Source organism: Gallinula chloropus (assembly GCF_964237585.1).
Source record: "Gallinula chloropus genome assembly, chromosome: 36".
In the NCBI taxonomy this organism is placed as follows: Eukaryota; Metazoa; Chordata; class Aves; order Gruiformes; family Rallidae; genus Gallinula; species Gallinula chloropus.
This window is the reverse complement of record NC_140121.1, coordinates 314,164-320,804: the sequence shown is the minus strand read 5'-3', so window position 1 is coordinate 320,804 and position 6,641 is coordinate 314,164.

Below are 6,641 nucleotides of genomic sequence, written 5' to 3'. Positions count from 1 at the left end.
CCTCACCAAACACCAGCTGGACCAGCCTGGGGCTGAGCATCCTTCTCACAGGGATAACGGGGAGCCCCAGGGCTGGGGGAGGGGGGGGAAGAGACCCCCTAAAACTCCCTGTCACACCCTCCCACCCAGCCCTGAGGGGGGGGTGAGGTTGAGATTTTAATGTGAAATTGGGAATTTAATGAGAGATTCAGAATTTAAGGAGAGATTCAGAATTTAAGGAGAGATTCAGAATTTAATGGGGGATTCAGAATTTAATGAGGGATTCAGAATTTAATGAGGGATTCAGAATTTAATGGGGGATCCGATGGCTGATGGGAGGGTCAGGATTGAACGTGGAATCCGGATGTTAATCTGATATTCAGGATTTAATCCGATATTGGGAGTTTAATGGGAGATTCAGGCTTCAGTGTGAGGCTCAGAATTTAACGAGGCTCGATAATTAACGGGAGGTTCAGCGTTTAAGGTGAGGGTAAAGACTCAGGGTAAATGGGGGTGCACAGGGGGGCTGATTTCAGCCCTTCAGCCCCCCTCCCCAGCTCTGCATCCCCTTAATTTGAGGTATTTCTCTTCCCCCAGCCCCAAACGAGCCCGGTGAGGCGGCAGCTGCCGCAGCCCAGGGTTTATTTACGAGTTCCAGCGGAAGCGTTGGCGGGTGGCTGGGAGGAGGGAATACAGATGAGTTTCATCATCCCCACCCCCCCCAAACACCCCCCCGTATCCCGGCCCCGCACCAGCAGCTCTTCATTTATTGATCCATCTATGAATTGTATCAGCTGGGGAGCATCCAGGGTGGGGGGAATCTGTTCTCTGAGGAGATGAACCTCAGCGGGGATGCTCCAGCTCCCATTTGGCAAACACTAAACACCACCAGGGATGGGGGAAAAAACCAACCCCAACCCTCCTCCTCTTCTTTCCCCCCCCCCCCAACTTCCCATCCCCAAACCTAACTCGGGAAAAACCAATTTCCCTTCATCTTTAATTAATCAGCTGCTGTTAATGAAAGCATCCCATTTCCATGGCGACCCGGGATGCCGGCGCCCAGCCCGGTGCCGCAGCTGGAAATTACAGGGATAAATAATAGATGCTCAGAGCTAATGGGACCAGTGAAAATGGAGATTTTTTAACTATTTAATTAAATATATATATATATTAAGAGATTAATTCCCAACTCCTCCTGCTCCCAAGCTCAGCCTGTGGGAGCTGAATTCACTCGGCGACCGGAGATCGATACCGGTTATTGGCAACCTGCGCGGTGCTTTAATAAGGGTTATGGGTTTAGTGGGGAGGAATCACCCAGGGGGAGGGGAGGAGAGGGTCTCCCTGCCCTTCCTCCCCCCTGAAACTCCCAGACTAAGTCCCAGGGATTAATTAGGGGTCTGGGTTTGTAGCACCTTCAGCTCGCATCGCCCGTGGAACCTTCCGGAGCGGCGGCTGAAGGGGGTTGTTCCTCTTGGTTTATGGCATAAAGGAAGAGAGATGGAATGTGCTGGGGAAAGGGCAGGGAAGAGGGAAACAGGGGGAAGAGGGGAACAGGGGGAAGAGGGGAACAGGGAAACGGGGAATAGGGGAATGGGGATAAAGGGGAACAGGGATAAAGGGGGAAACAGAGGGAAATGGGGGGAAACAAACGGGGGAAAGAGGGGGGGAAAAGGGAAAGAGGGGGGAAGGGAAACGGGAGGGGAAACGGGAAACAAGAGGGGAAACAAGAGGGGAAACAAGAGGGGAAACAAGAGGGGAAACAAGAGGGGAAACAAGAGGGGAAACAAGAGGGGAAACAAGAGGGGAAACAACAGGGGAAACAACAGGGGAAACAACAGGGGAAACAACAGGGGAAACAACAGGGGAAACAACAGGGGAAACAACAGGGGAAACAACAGGGGAAACAACAGGGGAAACAACAGGGGAAACAACAGGGGAAACAACAGGGGAAACAGGACCTGGGGGGGAGATGCCCAGTGTGGGGTCGGGATTCCGCCTCCCTCCGGGATAACGCCGCTGCGCCCGGGATGCGCCGCGAGGCTGATGTGCAGCATCTCATCCCCAAGGGAAGCGCCACGTCCAGAGTCACCCCCGGAAGGATCCGGAAGGCCGAAGGGTTTCTTGGGATGAGTGTGAATGGGGTGTGTGTGTGTGTGTGTGTGTGTGTGTGTGTGTGTTCCCCTCTGCCCCTTCGGAAGCGACGCTGGAGCGCGAGTGGCTCCGGAAGAACATGGGGAGGTTGGGGGGGGGGGATGGAGAGAGAAATAAATAAATAAATAAGTCCCTACAGAAGACAAATGGGCTCTAATTGGCCTAATGAGGCCTCATTTGTCTCTGGAAGCCGCCTCTCTCCCCCCAGGGAAGCGGCGTGGCCGATGCCGCGTGGAGGAGCCGGCGGCGTCTCGGCAGCTTCGCGGGTCCCACCGGCCGCAGCCGCGCTCAACCCATCGGGATAACGCCCGGGTCCCACCCCAGGGGGGTGGTGGATGTGCCCTCACCCACCCTGCTGGGAGCAGAGAGGGATGGGATTGGGACTTCCCCACCCACCCTGAGTCCCACTTGTCCAGTCCCGTCCCCGGGGACCAGCCCTGTGGACCCCTGGGGACCTGCAGCATTGTGGGTGTGGGGTTGGGCACAAGAGCATGGCCAGCTGCCCCCCAAATGTCCCTAAGGAGCTTGCCCTCTTCAGCTCTAAGGAGCAAACCCTCTCCTCCTCTTCCTCTCCTTCTTCTCCTCTCCTTCTCTTCTGCTCTCTTCTATCTTTTCTTCCTCTCCTTCTTCTCCTCTCCATCTTCTCTTCCTCTTCATCTTCTCTTCCTCTTCATCTTCTCTTCCTCTCCTCTTATTCTCCTCTCCATCTTCTCCTCTTCTTCTTCTCTCTTCTCTCCATCTTTTCTTCCTCTCCTTCTTCTCCTCTCCATCTTCTCTTCCTCTCCATCTTCTCTTCCTCTCCTCTTATTCTCCTCCCCATCTTCTCCTCTTCTTCTTCTCTTCCTCTCCTCTTCTTCCCCTTTTACCCCTTGCCCAGCCCAGCCCCTCACCCAGGAGCTCAGCCCCTCCTCTCCCAGCCCAGCTGGGGCAGGATGAGGCTTTATTAGGAGCTCTACCAGCACCAGTTGCCCATGGTGGGGCTGGGGGGAAGCTGATCCTGTCTTCACCTCGTGCTGTCTCCTCATCCTCCCCCAGAAGATGTACCCAGGGACCAGCAGCTCCTGCTCCTTCAAGCAGCGGAAAAGCCTCGGCATGTTACTGGGGTGGGGGGCTGAGGGGAGCAGGGATGTGTTGCTGGGCTGTGCTTACCCCTCCTTTCTCTCCCACAGCCACCAGGATGCACGAGGTGACAGAGATCCGGATCAAATACCCCAACAAGATCCCGGTGAGACCCTGTCCCGCTGGGAGAGGCTTTGGCAATGGCACTGCTGTGGGTCTCCTACCCTGGGTGTCCCTATGGGAGTCATCCCACACCCTCCCAGTTCCCCTTTTCCCCCCCCTTCCAGCACCTTCTCCCTGCTGCAGGTGGTTGTGGAGCGCTACCAGAAGGAGAAGACTTTGCCCCCCTTGAGCAGGACCAAATTCCTGGTGTCCCAGGACCTGCCCCTCTCCCAGTTTGCTGTTACCCTGCGGTAAGGGGCTTGTCTGGGGGAAAAGGGGGGGGGGTTCCCACATCCCCAGACCACAACCCGCTGTGGCAGCCCCTGGCTGCTTGCTGGGTGAGTCTTCAGGTAATTGCCTGGTGTAATTAGCCAGTGCAATTAGCCAAGAGCATTCACTGAGGGGGGGCTGGGGGGTTCCTTACAGCAGGGTTCCTCCCCACTCACTGGGATAAAAGGGGTGATTAGCTCTTTCCCTGGGCCCCCCAGTCCCTAATTAGGGGTGGTGGTGGTGATTAGCAGCCCTGCTAATGAGCAGCAGCTGACTCCAAAGGCTGAATTCCACCCCCTCTCCCCACACTCACCCCCTTCCCCAACCTTGCCAAGGACCAACACCTCCAGGACAGCAGGACAGGAGGGCTCGTGCCCTTAATGGGTGTCTTGGGAACAGCACCCATGGGTGGCTGGTACCTGAGGGAGGTGACACTGAAGTGTCACCCTTTGGGACACCCCCCTCCCTCTTCAGCCAGCCCCATGTCCCCATCACCACGGGGTCCTCGCCGCGGTGCCGGGCGCTGCTGATGTCTCCATCCTCCCGGCAGGACGCGGCTCTGCCTGGCCTCCTCCCAGACCTTCTACCTGCTGGTGAACAACAAGGGGCTGCCCAACATGGCCATCACCATGCAGGAGCTGTACCAGGACAACAAGGATGAGGACGGGTTCCTCTACCTGACCTACGCCTCCCAGGAGATGTTCGGTGGCTCCTCCAGCGCGCCGGCGGCTGCCCGGACGCCGGGTGCATCTCAGGGGCTCCAATGCGGGTGGGGTCAGGGATGTCCCTCTCCAAATATGCCTTAAAAATCCCTAGGGAACCCCAAAAATTTGGCTGGGCCAGACTTCACCCCCCCCACACTGTTTTGGTACCCTGCTCAACACCTCCATCCTGCAGCTCCACATCACCCTCCCTCCCCGGCGCAGCGGGATGCGGTGCCGGTTTCCTCTGATCCAGGGAGGGGGGGTGTGGGGATGGACACGGTTGTTCATCTCAAAGGCTTTACATCCCATCATCCCTGCTCAGGACAGCTCAGGGCTCCTTCCTGACACCAATCCTAACAGGATCAGCTCTGGGGAGCTTCACACTCGGCGCTGGAGCTGCTGCTGGAGCATCCTGGAAGTGCTGGGGGAAGACGCGGTGGCGGCTGCTGCCACCCCAACACGGCTCATCCCCTGGGTTGGGCAGCTCAACCCTGACCTTGGGTCTCTGTCTTGGGCTTTGCTGGGTGAGGGGCAGACAGTATAGAGAGGGGAAGGGGTTTGCTCCCTCCCCTGCAGAACTGGGGGGGGGTCCTCTTGCACCCCAGTAGATGGGGGGTGCTGTGCTGTGAGCTGGGTGTGAACACTGCAATGTTGCAGCCCCCCCCCCCCATCAGGCTGGGTGAATATTTCATGCAGGTTCTGTGTTAAAATGTTAATAAATAAGCTCTAAAAATAGCTGCCACCACAGCAGGAGCTGGGTGCCTGATGTGCTGGTGGAGAGGGGGGGGTGAGACGAGCCCCCCTCTTGCCCAAGAGTGGAGACGAGGAGCTGCAGATCCCTTTTCCCTTGGAAAATAGCTCAAAAATAACAATAATGACTAAAACAAAAAGCCTTGTCTGGTGTTGCTGAGCTCTGGGGCCCTGTTAGCTGGGTGCTGGGCTTGGGGGTGGGGGGATATCACCCCCCTGAATGAGGGGTGGGGGATGCTGCCCCATCCCCTCCACCTGATCACCCCCAGCCCTTTCCCCAGCTGTTATCCCAACTGCCAGGGTGGATGTTTGGAGGCAGCTCCTCCTCCTCCTCCTCACACAGGCACCTTCCTTCCCCTTCCCTCCTTATTTCTCTCTATTTATATTCCCACCCCCCTATTTAACTTGTCAGCCCCCACCCCCTCTCCCTGGGGAGCAGGGCTGGGCTGGCACACCCGCTGTGTTTGCACACACACACATGTGGTGTGTGGGGGTTCCCTCCCTCCAGGCAGCTGGTAATTAAAACTCTGAGTAATTTAGGGGGGGGGATGCTCTGTCTGGGGCCTGGATGATGCTTCTCAGGGTGTTGGGCAGCACAGATGCTCACTCCCCTCTTCCCCAGGGAGTGTTAGTCTGTCTGTGAGCATCCTTTGGACCCCTCCCCAACAAGCAGAGCAGAGGAGTGACACGTGCTGGGGGGAGATGGGGGGGTCAGGAGGGGGGATCCCTCTCACTCCATCCCCAGCTCCTGTTGGAGTGGGATGGATGGGGTTGGCATTTGGTAGCTGAAAGCCTGTTTTTCACCAGAAAGGAAGAGTTGGGAGTGAGGAGAGAGAGGGATCAGGCTCCCCCCTTCCACCCCCCCTCCCCTAAAGCTTTGGCTGCTCAGAGCATCTCCAGCTGTGTGGTACCCAGAGGGGGACGGGCGCCTCGTCAGTAAACGATGTCTTAATTACAGGCTGATTAATGCCCAAGGCTCCTGGAGCTGGGGGACCCCATGGGGGGGAGGAAGGGGCAGCTCAGAGCAGGTTCAGCTCCTGGGAAACAAAAGGGGCTGGAGATGAGGGAGGGTAAAGGAACGGGGAGGGGGTACAGCCCAAGGGGGGGCTTCAGTCCATCATCCTTGGGCTCCCAGGTTGGCCAAGTGAAGGCACCAGGCTGGGAGCACTGGGAGGGTCTCTCCCACACCAGTAGCTGCTGCTGGATACTGCAGGGTGCTGCAGGATGCTGCTGGATACTGCTTGGGTGCTGCAGGGTGCTGCTGGGTGCTGCAGGATGCTGCTGGGTGCTGCTTGGGTGCTGCAGGGTGCTGCTGGGTGCTGCTTGGATGCTGCTGGGTGCTGCAGGATGCTGCTGGGTGCTGCTGGATGCTGCTTGGGTGCTGCTGGGTGCTGCAGGATGCTGCTGGATGCTGCTTGGGTGCTGCAGGGTGCTGCTGGGTGCTGCAGGATGCTGCTGGGTGCTGCTTGGGTGCTGCAGGGTGCTGCTGGGTGCTGCAGGGTGCTGCTTGGATGCTGCAGGGTGCTGCAGGGTGCTGCTGGGTGCTCTTCCCACCGTCGGTGATCC